This window comes from Manis pentadactyla, chromosome 4, assembly GCF_030020395.1.
Source record: "Manis pentadactyla isolate mManPen7 chromosome 4, mManPen7.hap1, whole genome shotgun sequence".
In the NCBI taxonomy this organism is placed as follows: domain Eukaryota; kingdom Metazoa; phylum Chordata; class Mammalia; order Pholidota; family Manidae; genus Manis; species Manis pentadactyla.
Window position 1 is genome coordinate 126,164,032 of NC_080022.1, and position 16,574 is coordinate 126,180,605.

The window sequence follows — 16,574 nt, forward strand, 5'->3', positions numbered from 1 at the left end:
TGCATAGGGGTAGCTGCAACAGGGCATGGGATGGAAAGTGAATGTGAGGACAGGCACCAGACTCCTGGGCCTCCCTGCAGGGTTGGGGTAATGGGCCTGCTTCGTCTGAGTGGAATCAGGAGAGCAGAATTTAGGGAAGTGAGTACCCACCCTTCCATTCCCTTTGCACAGACAATTCATTTTAAATCTAGTAACTTTGGCATGATTGCTTCACAGCCTTTTTTTACAGTTTCTATGCATAAACTAGAGGTGCTGGAGAATCTTAGAATCAAAATCTGAAAGATAGATGTATATCCCATCCTAGAGGGGAATTGCATTCTTACCGGCTGCATGCCCTAAGGCAGGTTGCTTCCCTTCTCTGACTATGCACATCTTGCTCTTCAAAGAAGTGTGCTTCCCAGGCTCATGCTGATGCAGAATGGTGCATCTGTTGAGGAGGTAAGTATAAAAGTAGAGAGTGAGGGTTTAGAAACGTAGCCATTTGATGTCACTGTAACCCCCAAGCACATGATCCTTGAGCTCATCCCACCAAAATGACATGGACCAGGGACTGTGACAACATGGAGAAAGAAAAAGGGAAAATCAAAAAACAAGCACAAACCAAAGCAAACCCAATGCAAAACTAGGGACAGTTAGAGATACACAAGTCAGGGTAATGATGCCCAGGCCTCTCAGAGAATGGACAGGAGCATGGCAGCACTGGGAAAGGCAGCTCCCTCCTTCCCTCCCTCCCAGAGAAGGCTCAAAGGACCTTACAGTCAACACGGGAGACCCACGGGGCCTGACTTGCTCCAACAGGAAATGCAAGCATGTGCCTTGCCAGAGGAAAGATGTGTGTGCACATCCTTGCCCCCAGCTTACCATGAACACAGTAGGGTCCAAAGAAGAAACCCCCTCATCTCCCCATCTAGGAGGAGCCCCTACCCCCCACCCTCCTCCATGGGATCTACAGACAATATTAGTTTCAGATCAAGTTTCCATTTATGTAATGTGGTCATTTCCAAGTTACCGAGACTTTTTCCCAACTGATTTCTGGATTTTTCACTATAGGCAGCTCATTCATTTGCATAGAACAACCTCTTTTACACCTCCCTTTAAAAAAAGAAACAGAGCAGCAAAGAGGAAAGGGGCTCAGATTGGAGCCACTGAAGTCCACTTTGATCACCAGGGATCCAGGTGTATATTTTTCAAGATTTTTTAAAGACAAATTTTAGTTTTATAGCAAAATTGAGTGGAAGGTACAGAGATTTCTTGTTGGCCCCCTGCCCCCCACATATGCATAGTACCATACAGAGCTTTGGCATATTCTTACTTCAGACTCTGACATAAATCAGTTCTGAGATGTCAAAAGCTGCAGGCAAATTGCCTGCCCAAGGCAGCAGAAAATAACCCCCGGCCAGTCTAATCTTGTGCAGAAAATATTATCATGTTCAGATCCTACGACAAGTTTGCTAATGGAATAGAAATTTGTCTTGAGCCTGGTTGGTCCCCTGGCGAGGTCCGTGTTGCCTCACACATACTGCAGAGCATCCATGAAGACTGAAGGAACTTTGACAACTTTGGAAAGCTGTGAAATTCAGCAAGGCCTTGGCCAGTGTATCTGCTAGACCTGCTTTCCAGTGACTGCTTGTGTACCCCACTTCAGAGGAAAATAATGAGCATGAAATTCAATTATAAGGGCATCCGCTTAACCATCTCAACCAGAATTGTGTCCCTAATCTTTTATTTTGAAGATAAAGTGAAAATCTAAAGCTACTCTCCTTGTGATGGCATTCTATTTCCTTTGTGACTCAGCCAAGAGAATTCCCTTCAACCTAAGGCTCTAAACTTCAAAGTCAGCTCCCCTCTTTGCTGCTGTCCTGATTTTGAACCTGAATTTATGTTTGTTGTATACTGAGAGATGTAGGCCAAAGCTGGCCCACCAGTAGGACCCCAAGGGCCTTCTAGAAAGACGTCCTGAGCGCTGGGAAATGCTGTGCCTAGTTTCTTGGAGTAAGTGTGCCTCCTGCTCCGCTTGTGCCACCACTGTGCTGGAAAGCAGATGATAAGCTTGTGTCCTTATGAACTGGAGCTGAAGGCCCCTTCTTTGACGTTTCCCCAGGGGAAGCCTGAGGCCGGTGGTCCAGTATGCCCATAAAAGCTGCTGCTTAGAGGATCTATATGGCCTTCTTTTGAGACCTTCTGTTCCCCCCTTTGTTACATGCCACCTACACTTAAGAACTACCCCCCAAGACTCACACTTCACCTGCTTCACTGGGGAGCATGTCTCATTCACCTTCATGGCACACAAGGGCATGCCGCTGGGCAATGCCCTTCAGTGTTTGCCAAATGACTGCCTGCACAGCAAAGCTTTCAGAACAGAGCTCATGCCCGTAGGAGTCAGGTGCCCCTAAAACACAATTTCTAGGGAGATGGTGCCCCTTTGCTCTGCTTTCCTAATACTTTGCACTCAAACGGGAACCCAGAAAACTTGCCTAACACCAAACAAACCCAGCGCCATCCATGGACCTGAAGCACAGTTCTGTACCCCTGGTATTATTTAGCATATTTTAAAATGAAAAAATGACATTGAAAGTGGGGGCATTACTGAGTTTCACTTGCTTTGCTCTTTTTCTGAATGTAAAGGATGATGAGTGAAGTTTGGAGTGTTCCTATTGAATGGCAGAGGCAGGTGGGCTGAAATTGGTGAAGAAACAGGTGATATCAAGTCAGATATCAAAAACCTGAGAGCCATAGTTCTAACATGCTAGAATAAGACCATCGAAGAGCCCTCTCCAAGAAAGCTTGTGAGCCTGTGTTTAAAAAAAATTAAGGTTTTATCTGAGTGCGGTCTTTCCAGACCAAAGGGATGGGCTCCCTGCCTTCCCCACCCTACATGTCCACCTATGAAAAAAATAGTCTTGAAAGACCAGGTCCCTACTGTCATGGACCCCACATTGCTGGTCATGTGGGGGTATCCAAATGATAAAGAAGGAAATGAATACACAAAATACTTTTAGCTGGTTTTCAGTGTGATGGAAAAATAAAGCAGTTTTAGTAATTTAGAGGGATTGAGGGCCCCCCCTAAAGTGGACTTTGCATAGGAAGGTGGGAGAAACCTCTGTGAGCTGAGGACTGATGAAAGCAGTGTGTTTAGAGGTGGGCAAGGTGATTCCAGGAGGAGGGAAAAGCCAGTAGCGTGATGTGTCTGGGAGACCAGACACAAGCAGTGTGAGTGGTGCTCACTGAGCTAGAGTGATGGGGTACAAGGAGGCTGCCACCCACTGAAGTCCCCAGCTGCAGTGTGCTTCTCTCTTTGTGACTGTTCCATGAAGGTCCTGAAGGACCGTGATGTCCCACGCACAGTCCTGCTCTGCACCGAATGTTTGCGCTCTGAAAATTATACAGTGAAGCCCTACCCCACAATGTGATGGGAGTTGGACATAGACCTTTGGGAGATACTTGGGGTTAGATGAGGTAATTAGGGAGGGGCCCTGGTCTGGCGGTATTAGTGCCCTTCAAGAAAAGACACCAGAGAGCTCACTTGCACTCTGTCTCTCCCCCTGCACACTCATAAGAGATGGTGTGAGCACACAGTGAGATGGAGCTGCCTAGAAGCCAAGAGAGGAGGCCTCTGAGTGAAGCTACCTTGCTGGCACCTGCATCTTGGACCCCAACCTCAGAACTTTAAGAAATAGATTTTTGTTGTTTAGGCCCCCCAGCTATGGTAATGTGTTCTGGCAGCCTGTGCTAATATGGGTCTACCCATGTGCCTGGAACTCAAGAGAGGGTCTGTAAAGAGCTCTCCAATCAATGAGCAATGGAGTCAGGGGATGGGAGCCCATGCCCCTCAGTCCTCCATGACTCACGCCCTCCACGCTATGCAGAAGGGGCCTGAAGTCCCCCACTCAAGGCTTAACCAGATATTTTCAGATCTGGAGGGAATCTCACAGCAATCCCAAAAATGTCATCACATACTCTATCACTCCAGCCTCCTTTCCTTGCCAAGGTACTTTCAAAGCTGTGCCACACCAGTGTTCCTATAACTGAGACACTGGGGTTCATGCTGAGGGTGATAGTCACTCTCTGTTCCCAAAGCTACAAAATGCTGAAGCCAACATGCAGCTGTGCTCCCTGCAGCCTCCACTGAGTCCTGGGACAGAACTAGGAAACAGCACATGTTCCATCCATGCCCTTCCCAGCCAGGGCCTTAAGAAATCTGGGGTGCCTTAGTGCTCTAACGTTTTCTAGAGAAACAGGTCTTTTTGCTTCTGTCTACACCATGTCCCCACTGAGCTCAGACCCCAGACCATATCTACTGTGTCCACTGGGCCATCAGGTGTGTCTCAGGTAAGCAAACATCTACGTATAGCCAGTCACCCCACACTAACTGGCCATTTCCCCAGTCCTAAGGTCAAACTGCATGTTAAAAAAGACCTGACATCCCTGTTTCTTAGACTCTGTTCTTGTCTAGCCATGAACTACAGGAGGCTTTCCAGTATGTGGAAAAGAGTATACTGAAAGCAAAGAGCAGACTGAAGAAGACATGTGTGTCTGTCTGTGTGTGTTAGCTCTCAAGATATACGTCTTCATGGTGCTGTTGCCAGTAGCCTTTTAACTAGCCCCTCTATGCATGACATGTGTTTGTTCAAATGTCACACAACTCATGGACCATGTGGGAGCACAGCGGTGCTGTGACACTGAGCAGCTGAGGACTCCAGAGCCTGGCAGCCTCCTGGGCGTGTGCACTGTGGCAGACAGCTGGAGCCTTGCCTAGCAGAGCATGTGGATCTGTGCATATACAGTACACACGACACACACACATGCACGCGCACATGCACGTGCACACACTTGAGCAGGTGAGAGGCACTCTGTCTTCGGTAGAGGCTCCATTTCTTTTATGTAATTTATATCCCCAGACTGTGCTGTGCACAATCTGGTCCTGGGGACTTGATTTCTTTCATGTGGTGCCTTGTGCTAACGAGATTAAATCAGTTCCAATAGGTACGGGTTTAATGGTGATGATAAACTTTGATTGAACTTGAGCACATTAAAATGAAATGTAAGCAATAGGTGATTTTTGGCATTCTCCTGGGGTCATTTCCAATTTGAATAAAGCCAGCACGCCTTCTCTGGAAAATAACAGCTCCTAGCCCAGCTCACTTTATGTGCTTAATTAAAAATCTATTTTTGTGGTATAAAAAGGAGCTAAACAATGGAACCTTCTTTGTCTTCCATAGAAGCCCAGAGAAACTTTGTTTTTGGCTACAAAAACAGCAATGGACAGGTCCTTTCTTAAAAACTGATCTTTACATTTTACACAAAGAGCAGGTAATGTGCTGCTGTTTTACAGCGGCCTGTCTGCTAATCTGTGATCTGTTTTGTCTGTGAATGGGATTATCATGGTGGTTTATTGAAAAAGAGCCAAAAACGACGTTAAGTAAACTGTTTACACAAAGCCACCAGGCCGAAAAATCCAAACTCAGACTCATTTCGGATTTTAACCAAAATAAACTTTATTACAGTTTCAACTGGACAGTTAAACCTTTCTGGGTCTGTTCAGCTTGCTGAACGTGCAGCACATGAGACCATGGCTGCCCCCAGGAACTATGAACCTGTGAACACCGCGGCTGAACTCCGAAGGCTGCCTTTCTTTGCAGCACTGCCCTCGGCGTTTACTCGCGCCAGGATTTCAGCCGGGCTCCGCGGCCAGGCTCCTGTCACTGTCTCTGCCAGCCCCGTAAGTCAAGAGCGGGAGGCCTGGATCTCCAGCGTGGCCGGGCTAGACGTGGAGCTGTCAGGAACCTTGAGCCTGACCCCACAGGGAAGACATCTTAATGTTTCTGTGGGGCTGGCAGGGGTACACCCGGCCTCTTTCGATCCCCACGGTGGCCCCCCAGCTCAAAGGGGTTGAAATGATTTTTATTTATTAATGTCCACTCTTGACCTTTGTGCATCTGAAATTCTAAGCCGGGGCCAAAATATTTCACAAGACGTGCTTTGATCTGCTTGAAAACAGACAAAAGACGAAAAGAATAGAAACATCCGCCAAGGAAGCCCGACGCGAACACAGCGTGTGTCGCCTCCCAAGTTGGGTATCAGGCAGCCCGACGGAGGTCCGATCCGCGGTCACTACAGCCGCAGAGGCGACGTTAGAGATCAGCTCTCCGGGCCCTTCAGTGGACAGATCAGGAAACTGGGGCTCTTGGGAATGTTCCTGGATCATTTTATTTCCCTGAGCCTGTCTAATTTTCCCCACAATTGTCTTCTGGAGCCTCTTGAACGACAAAAACCCTGTGTCCTTGTTGACCTCACACCCATCATCTCTTACATCATTCATTCATTTATTCGAAGGACTCATAAGTGCCAAGCACTGTGTTAGACATAAGTGATTCAAAAATAGACCTCAGGGGCTCACAGGCCAGTTGAGCAGCAGGTGGCCAAACAGGTAATTATAACAGAATACAGAATGACACATGGTTAAATAAGGGAACCGAGCATTGTAGGAAGACATGTGCTTCTTGGTCTGTATCTCAGCTCTTCCTCTTTATCTGCTCTCCAGATGTTGAAGACTCTTCAGATTCAGTCCTGGGTCCTCTTTTCTCCCTTACTTACATTCTTCCCCTAGGTGACCTCATCCAGTCCCAGAGCTTTGAACAATTATACATTGGTTACTACTTTTCTGTCTCACCTCTCCCCAGAGCTCCCTCTGCCTATTTGACCACCTCCACTTGAAGGATTAAAGAAGTATCTCAAGCTTATGTACATATAGTCACTCTTGGCCTCTGCCTTCCCACAAAGTCCCACCCACCCAAGGCTTTCACCATCTGTCCAGTTGTTCTAGAAAAACACCAAGGAGATAGCCTTGATTCCTGCTTTTCCTTCCCTCTCCACATCCAAGTCCTGTTAATTTCATCTCCAAAGACATCTGGACCTGTCCTTTGTCTCCATGTTTGCTGCAAAAATCTAGCTTCCATACCCATCATATCTTGCCTGCATTACCACAATTGCCTACCTCTCTCCCCACTTCCAATCCACTTTCCACGCTGCAGTCTGAATGATCTTTTTAAACCTCCACTGGTATAATACCACTCCTCTACTTACAACCCTTCAAAGAGATTGTACTTCCATTCCTGATAAAGATGGAGTAACAGGAACTGGATTTATCATTCCATATGACATAACTAAAATAGGATGTGAAATATACAAAACAATGATTTTCAGAACATTAGACATTGGACAGTGAAGGAGAATGATGACCAAGAGACATGAAACAAAGTAAAACCATGATGGTCATGCTAATTTGAGGAGACAGTACTAGGTTTCCAAGCTAAGAAGCTAGCATTCCAGAGCAAACACTGGAGGCAAGAGAGTTTACAGAGAGACAGCACCCGAGACCTGCAGAGGGTACCCCCCGAGTTTTGAGCTGAGTGTTGCTCAGAGCACACCTGTGAGAAAACTAACTGAGCCGCAGGGAAATCCACTGGAGAAGCGCAGAGAGAACAATTCCTCAGAGGTCACCCAAGACCAGGAATAATAAGCCTAAAGATGGATTGTCTCAAGTCAGTGATCATAGCTTCCTCCTTAGAGACAGAACAGCAAAACAAAACAATAAACAAATCCTAAAAAAAATAAGTTAAACTCAAAATAATAGAATGAAGAAGTAATAAAAGTAAGAGAAAAAATTAATTAAATACAGAACAGAAAACACAATAGAGAAAATGAATGAGATCAAAAGTCGATTATTTGTGAAGATCAACATGGGAGAGAGAGAGAAAAGTGTATACTAACAATATCAGGGATCACAGGTGTGATGTCACTACAGATTCTACAAACACTAAAAGGATTATTTCTTATAAACAACTTTATGCCAATAAATGCAACAACTTAGAAGAAATTGACAAATTCCTTAAAAAATATAAGATTGACACTTGTGGAAGAAGAAATAGATAACCTGAACAGATCACCCTCTATCTGTTTTTTAAATTGAATTTACAGTTTAAAACCTTCCAACACAGGAAACTCCAGGTACAGGTGGCTTCACTAGTGATTTCTACAGAACATTAGGAAGAAAAGACACCATTTGAACAAACTCTGAAAGAAAATTGAAGATAGGAAATACTTCCCAAACCATTCCATAAGGCCAGCATTACTCTGATGTCAAATCCAGAAAAAAATATTACAAGAAAAGAAAAGCACGTACGTGCAAATTCTCTAAACAAAATCTTAGCATATTTAATCCAACTATATATATAAAAAGGATAATAAATCAAGATCAAGTAAGGATTATTCCAGGAATGTAATTTTGGCTTAACATTTCAAACAATCAATTAACAGCCTTAAAAAAAATAATTTCAAAAGATTGAGAACAAACATTTGACAAAACACAGCATACTTTCCTCATAAAAATTCTCAGTATCATAAGAATAGAAGGGTAACTTCCTTAACCCAATAAAAGGTATCCATGAAAAACCTACAAGCCACATACACACACACACACACAAGTACATATTATAGAGACCCAAGTAATCAATCTGATTTACATAAAATGCTAGAAAATACAAGCTAATTTGTAGTAACAGAAAGAAAATCACTGGCTGCCTGAGGCTGCAGTCGGGGAAGGTTCTGAGCAGGGTGACCTTTGGGGGGTGATGGATGTCTTTATTACCTTGAGCATGACGGTGATTTCACAGGGGTATACATTTATCAAAACTTATCACATCATGCACTTCACATATGTTCATTTATTTTGTGTTAATTATACCTCAATAAAATCATTTTTTTTTAATTCAAAGATTTTACATTGCTTTTAGAATAAAATCCAAAGTGGCCTCATGGCTTGATGTGGTCTGGTGTGAACTACCATTCAGCCTAATCTTTTATCACTCCAACAAAAGTACCTTCAAACATATCAAGCTATATCCTGCCCCAGGACCTTTGCACTTACTTCTATCTGTGTTTGGAGTGTTCATTCCTTAGCACTTATTTACCTCTTTCTCATTTTCTAAGTCATAGTTCAAATGTAGCCCCTCATAGAGGCCCTCCTCAATTCTCTCTATTTTAACTAGGCTCCTCCCAGAGACTATCACCTGCTATTACTTTATTTATAACTTCTACAGAGCTTCCCACACTAATTTCTTAGTCATTTGTTTACTGATTTATTGTCTATCTCCTTGTAAAAATGTGAGCTCCCTGAGGGCAAGAAGGTGCTCTACCTTGTTCCTGCCCCTGGATCTAGCCTAGTGCCTGACATAAAGCACATTCTCAATAAATACTCATAAATATTTATGATTAAGGGAATGAGAGCAATGAACTATGAGGAAATTGAAAAAGATTTCATGGAAAAGTGACATGTAAGCTCAGCTGGGAAGAAGTGATGCATACTAATTATGTGATTGCAGACAATATTATTTAAACTATCTGTTTTCCTATATAGAAAATAGGGCTAGAAGTAAGTACTTTAAGGGCTACTGAGACACATGAATTTGAGAGATAGATAGAAATAGATATATTTATATATATATATATATAGAGAGAGAGAGAGAGAGAGAGAGGGAGAGAGAGAGAGAGAGAGAGTGTGTGTCTGTGTGTGTGTGTGGAGAGAGAGAATTTATCATAGTGCCTGGAACATAGCAACAACTCAGCAAATGAGTTCTCTTTCCCTTCCCAATTCCAGTCTTGGGGAAGAGCATGTTCCGTGAAAGTTCATGGTATATTTGAAGGATCATGACAAAATGGAAAAATTTAGGAGCATAGTGGGAAGAAATCAAAGTCAAAACTGGAAATGCACTTTAGCACCAGGTTGTATAGGAACTTGGTGATACGCTCATTCTGAATGTCCATCTGTGAATAACAGGAAGCCACAGAGGGGCTAGGAGTAAGATGGGGTTTGGTGGGGAGAACTGGGCTGGGGAGGATCTGAAGCAGAGAGAAGAGTGAGAACTTATTTTTAATCATCTAGATTCCAGGTTTGATGAAGAAAAGAGGTATAAATTCTCCCTAGCACCAAAGCCCCTCACCTCCAGATAAGTGTTCTGGCTTAACCATCTACACCTACCTCTTTTAGGAGACCCCCAAAGTAATTCTCAGCATCAAAACTGAGACTGGGAGTTAGAACAGAGGGAGCTCTTTACTGTTGGTTGAAGATAAAATCAAAATAGCAGATCAGGAAAACATCTGAATGGTCATGAACTTTTGATCTAATTTTTCATACCCAGAGGTTACTGATGAGAACCATGGAGAACTTCAATTCTCTGATTAAGGAGAAAGAGAAAGGGGAGAAATGTTTAAAATCCCCAAGGCTACCAAAACACAAAACAAGAGAATTGGCAGCAGAGACCCGAGTAGTCAAGCCTAGTAAACAGCGAGTGGATAAACTGGTTAAAAAGGGACTTAGCATTGGAACATAGAATCCGTGGGGTTGAGGGTTATGCCTACGGCTCTCCTAGCAACTCTGGTAACAGGGACATTCCATAACAACGGATTCAACAAGGAGCTAACGGGTAAACCTGGAGGTGGTTTCACTCTTCAAGGGCAGAGAAAATGAATGAAAGAGAGGCCCTTGTAACAAATACATAAAAACAAGGCTTTGCTGGAACTTAACTCCCAGTGGAACTACAGGGGAGGTTTAGAAGTTTGAACTTGCAAGACTTGCCCATCAGAGGCTGTTTGCATCCTTCCAGGTGGCTTTACATTTCTGCCTTGCGACCACCGGGAGGTCTGTGAACCTCTTCACGGGGGAAGCATGCTAAAAATGCTGATGTCCTGGAGACTCTGAGTTAGTAGATCTGGAACACATTCTGACATCTGAATTTTAAATAAGTTCCTCAGGTTATATTGATGTGCTTTGCCTGGTTTGGAATCACTAATTTAGAGCATGACCTTGTCCAAACAGAATTTTGCACAGTCATAGAAAACTAAATGTTATAAAGAAGAGTTTGATGTTTTCCTTACAGTTGTAAGAAGATACACAATACCCACCTACCTTGCATACATAATTTTCAATATACAGTGATATAATTTAAAAATGCATATTTAAAATCAGTTAATTCTGCTCATTTTTTCTTTCACTCTTAGAAATAGGTTATATGATATTAAAGTGGAAATTTTGTCCGAGAGATCTGGAGGGATACAGGGTTCAAAGGGAAGTTCACAGGGGAGCATTTCCAAAGCTCTGTTTTGAAGAGAAGGGAAAAGATTTCCTGGGAAAGAGATGTCTTGGGGTTGAGTTCCTTTGCTCACCTGTGGGGCAGGGGTAGATGATGCTTCCTTCTAAACCCAACCCTGGTGAGAGGGACTGAAATGAGACCACTCAGAGCTTTCAAGATGTGTTTCCTATCATTGGAAAGGACACCATGGGAAGGTACAGAAGTCTGTGTGTGCGTCTGGGAAGTGACTTTCTTCTTCATTGCAAGATCAGATGTGGGTCCCAAACATAAACTTTGTCCTAGAGACACTAAATCCTGAAGTGGACCATTTGAAAGTGCAAAGAAATCCAACAGAAAGTTTTGTGCAGCGTGGACAACCAGAAATCTTGGGGCTCCTGCCCAAAGAGGCTCAGGACTTCAAGTCAGAGAACGGAGCCACCACAGAACACTCTTTGGAGGAAGAGCCAGCTTTAATCCTTGCCAGGTACCAAGAAAGCAAAGCCATCTTGTGACACTATCAATCAAATAAGAAATTTGAGTAGTCATTTTCTCTTCCTGTCTTCCTGTGTTCCAGTCCTGTAAGGCCTATAAGCTAAAGTTGGTAAGATGATGGTTGAGATGAATCAGAAATGAAGGAAAAGCTGACTACACCTCTCTCCTAGGCAGCAGGTAGCCAGTCCTCATAGGAGAATAAAAAATGATAACATGCTAAGTCAAGTTTGGAGTCTTGGCTACTGCATGAAACTGACCATTTCAGTAACTGAACGCAGACTGGCCTGTGAGCTACAGTGCCCGACCTTGGGTCTTGCCATTTGCATCCAGTGACAAGGACAATTTTAAAGGGATGGTGGGAGATAAAGATGCTTTTTTATTTCACCTAACCAGCTGAGCATGTTCAACATATGGTTTCAAGAGTTTATTATTATCCTCATCTCCCACAAACCCTTTCTTTCCACTCCCTTTTAAGAAAAACAATGACAAAGCATTTTTATTTTACCAACCACCCCAACTTCCAGTTAGAAATCCATTCGCTGATAGGGATGACCCTGATGCCAGAGCTTCTGTAAGCAATTCAGTGACAGAAATAGAATAATTCCAAAAGACAAGAGGAAAGAGTTAAAAGACCAGAGAGCTGTGCCAAAGCAAGGGAGATGACACTTTCCAAAAAGGGAATATGTTTTAAGGGTACCTGGGATTTGTTTTAATCAGTTATGGTAAGACACAGACATGGAAATGACTTTATAAAGGAAAAAGGTATTATATCCAGATCCCTAGAAACAGGATCCATCAGAAGCCAGAGGGAGAGAGGGGAAAACATAGGTAAGAGCCTTTATTGCAGTTTCTGTGGGAAGGGGCAAAGGAGTCGGTGGGGAAGGGTGAGCAGGCTTAGGGTTGGCTGCTTGGAATCATTTTAGCAGGCTCTGGGGCACAGAAACTGACCCCCATTGTCTGGTACCTGGCCCTGGAGTGGTTAGGGCAGGGGGACAGTGGCCCTGAGTGCAAAGAGGGGTTGAGGGATTGCATTTGAAGGTACATTTGAGGGCAAGTCATTTACTGCCTCTAGGAATTGGCTATGCAGTCCCTCCAGGAGCAACAAAGCTCCAGAGAGTCAAAAAAGAGAAAATAAAAAGACATGGTTAATACAACTTGAAACAATATATAACAGGGGCAAATCCTGCAAACAGGTCAGGAAAGTTGAGTTCTACAAAATAAGTATTAGAGTTTCCAGCTGAGTGGCTGCTGGGAGCACTTTCAGGAAGCAATTTGAGGAGGGAGGTCGGGGCAAAAGGGATCAAGAAGGAAAGTGTTGGTTAAGAAACAGTACCAGATAGCATGGAGTATTCTGCGTATATGTGACACCAAAAGGAAATAGAGTGAAGCAGTGTGACTACCGTCAGATTGGAGGATGGCACCTTATTTTGTCAAACCTATTTTTGCTTTAGTGGACAAGAGCTGTAAATATGCCTGCAGGCAGAAGAGAAGAAACCAGGATAGAAAGAGGGTTCTAAGAGGTTGGCCTGAATTCCTGAGGAACTTTGACCAGCTCTGATTTCCAACAGTGTGCGAGTGGATGTCAGGGCTCCAGTGAGAGGAGGCGTTGTCCCACCTCACGTTGCAGGCACTTCCGTGAATGCAGACTAGAACCAACTGGCCGGAAGCCCTGCAGAGCACAGCAGGCTTCCTTGAGGGTTTTTATCAGGGGATTGTCCTTCTTGTCTGTGTCAAAAGAGCTAGATTTTCCTCTGGTGGGAGAAGGGTTCATCAATGACTTTATCCATTTTTTCCAAGTCTAGAATATGCTTATGAAGGTCAAGCTCTTAGTAACCACACCCAGCATAAAAATCAATTAACAAATGTTTAGGGCGACGATCATGTACTGGCAAAACTAACCTGGTTTACTTAAGGGAGCCCTCTTCAAGAACGCCAGCTCCAACAGACTGGCTGTCCCGATGACAGGGCCTACTGTTTGTCCTCATGGCCAATCGATAAATGCATCCTCCCTCCCCACAGAGTAGTTCTAATCAATTATATCCCATTGCAAAAATAAAAAATGGCCCCTCAACAGATACATGAAATCATCAATTATAGGTAAGAAATAAGTCTTACCGATTGGTCCAGTCAACCGTCTTATAAAGATTCATAGTCTCCATTTCAATGAGGAATGACACCAGGCTTGAGGAGATGGACAATAACAAATTTCTGTTTGAATATGTTTTCAAAATTTACCAAACATTTGTCAATGCTATGTCATTTAAATATCTGTGAATGTGGTCATAAATACCATAGACAAGAAGCCCGTTATCCAGAGAATGTGGTTTGCAAGAAGAAGCAGGGCTGGATCACGCTAGGAAGTGGGGGTAAGCTTGGGATTCAGGTGTTCCTTGATAGAACTAGACTAGGACATCATACCAGACATACCCTACCTTAGAGGTTTCCTGAGAGTAGAGTAAATGTGGGGAGCAGTGGCAAATGGGCTTATGAGCTTAATTTCTAATGCAGAGTTCTCTGCTCTAACAGGTGTTAGGGGCAAGCTTACATGCAATGGAAGAGAAGAGAGCCAGACAGAGCCCAGACAGCCAGGAAAGGGTGTCTGTTTGTTCTATTTGCCACTACTATTAGTGCTGGCTTGACCTAGTTTCCGATTAGCCCCTGGCCCGTTTGGCATGTGGGTGATGAGCATGCAGAGAGAGAGTCCTTCACGCTTACTACTCCAGCTGCCCAGGAGGAGGAAGAAACCGACACACATGCATGAACAAACAAGCATGCCCACACATGTGCATGCACACACACATGCCTACATGTGTGCACTCACACACACATGTGCACACATACACACTCTCACCTGCAAACCAGGCCCAGCAGTTGAAATGGCCTCTAATATCTGCAGTCTGACAGTCTTCTCCTGGAAGGAGCTAGAAAAAGTTTGCAAGGAGTATTTCCCTCCTTCACAGCACTAAATGAGGACAATAAGCCAGGTCCTCTGACTCAGATCCTAGAGTTTTTCTACAAGCAAGACAAAAAGAAATGTAATTCAGGGACTCTGCCATCAGGAAATTATCAACCAGGAGAGGAAACAATCCAATAAAAAATGGAACCCAATAAAGGGGTCCAAGTCAGTAACACAAACAAGTGGTTTAGAAAAGGAGAGCTTGCTTTGGCCTTGAGTTGTCCAGAAGGCCCTCTGGAAGAGGTGGGGTTTATATTAGTGTCTCTCAAACCAATGGACACAGTTTCCATTCAGCCAGTAAAGACCCCATCTTTGCAAAGAATGGATGTGACCACCGTGGCTGGTTTCCCACTCAGCATCACGCCTCCCTGGGGCTCGGGGAGAGAGCACTCCCTTCTCAGGGAGCCAGAATATTAACAGCAAGAAAATCTTAAGTTGAAAGGAACTTTCCTCCTGGAGAAAATGAACCGTGACAGCGTTTGGCACAGATCTGGGCTGAGCTCTAGACATCCAGGGCCCTTATCATCTGCAGGCGTTTTAAGAACCAGTCCTGTGCACTGGAGGGTTCTCAGGAAATAGAGAGAGGTTCTTTCTCCTCCCCAGGGCCTCTTTGCTTGTTCAAATTCGCCCTGACTAATCGTCTTAGTAGGTGTTGGGTTAGAGTCAGCAAGGGGTCTGACTAAGGTCACTAACATGCTTTGTTTACACGGCTAATTTTATCACTGATTGGAAGGCTAATGGTATTATTTATACTTTAACTATGATAAATGTCCAGTTAAAGCAGGGTTGGGGCACATTAAAGATGAATACAACAAATCCAGACTTTTTTATACAGGAAATATTCATGTTTTTGAGCTCCCCGATCTTCCCAGACTCTTGTACTTGACGAGGATAAGTGGCCTTGTAGTCTAGTGCTTCTCATCTTCTAGCCTTGAGACAACCAGCATCAGAATTCCCAGGAGCGCTAGAAGACAGGCCCAAGACCCTGCATGTTAACAGCTGTGTCTGCCTTTCTCGTGCTTATTGAGACCTTCTGACGTACCACCTCCATGGACCATCCAGGGAGCTGCTGTGAAATGAAGGTTCCAGGCAATGACTTGAAACCCAGCCCTTAGCTACGCTTCAGCACCTTCTGTTTGTTTAAGACTTCAAGGGAGGCTTGGAATTTCAACAAGCTGTGTGAGAGAACAGTGCTAGTCCAGATTTAAAGAGCACATCAGTCCTCCAAGATCTTGTGAGAATCCAGATTCTGTTTCAAAAGGTCTGCATGGGGCCCGAGATTCTGCATTTTAACAAACCCCCAGCTGATGCTGATGCTACAGGTCCACAGACCACACTTTGAGTAGAAGTCAAAAGAGAACAAGGGAAGATCAGTATATCACTGTGCATTGGCTTACTGAGCCCCCCTCCGATGGACTCTCAGAGCTTGTCTTTCCCAGCTCTGCCACTTTTGGCCTCCATTCCCCAGCAAAACAGACTTTTTCATGTTTTCTGAGCAAAGCCACTGATTCCCTGGTGCGACTCAATGCTCACATCATTCTCCCTTTCTATGCTAGTGTCCTCTGGGCCAATCCAAATTCTACAACTTCTGCTCAACCGTCAAGATCTATCTCAAATTCTCCTGGCCATGTGATGACCCAGCTCCCACCCTGGGTGAGTGCTTGTTTTTACTCTTTTTCCTTTTTTTTTTCTTTATAACTAGAAGTTTGTAACTTTCCACCCCCTTCATCCCATCAGTTGCTATAACCCCCACTCCTGCCTCTGGCAATCACAAATCTGATCTCTTTTTTCTATGAGTTTGGATTTTTTCCACCACATACATGAGATCATACAATAATGATTTCCTTCTGTCTGACATATTTCACTTACCATAATGCCCTCTAGGTCATCACAACTGGCAAGATTTCCTCTTTTTTATGCCTGAGTACTATTCTGTTGTGTATATATACCACATCTTCTTCATCCATTCAGAAACTGAAGGACACGTAGGTTGTTTCCAT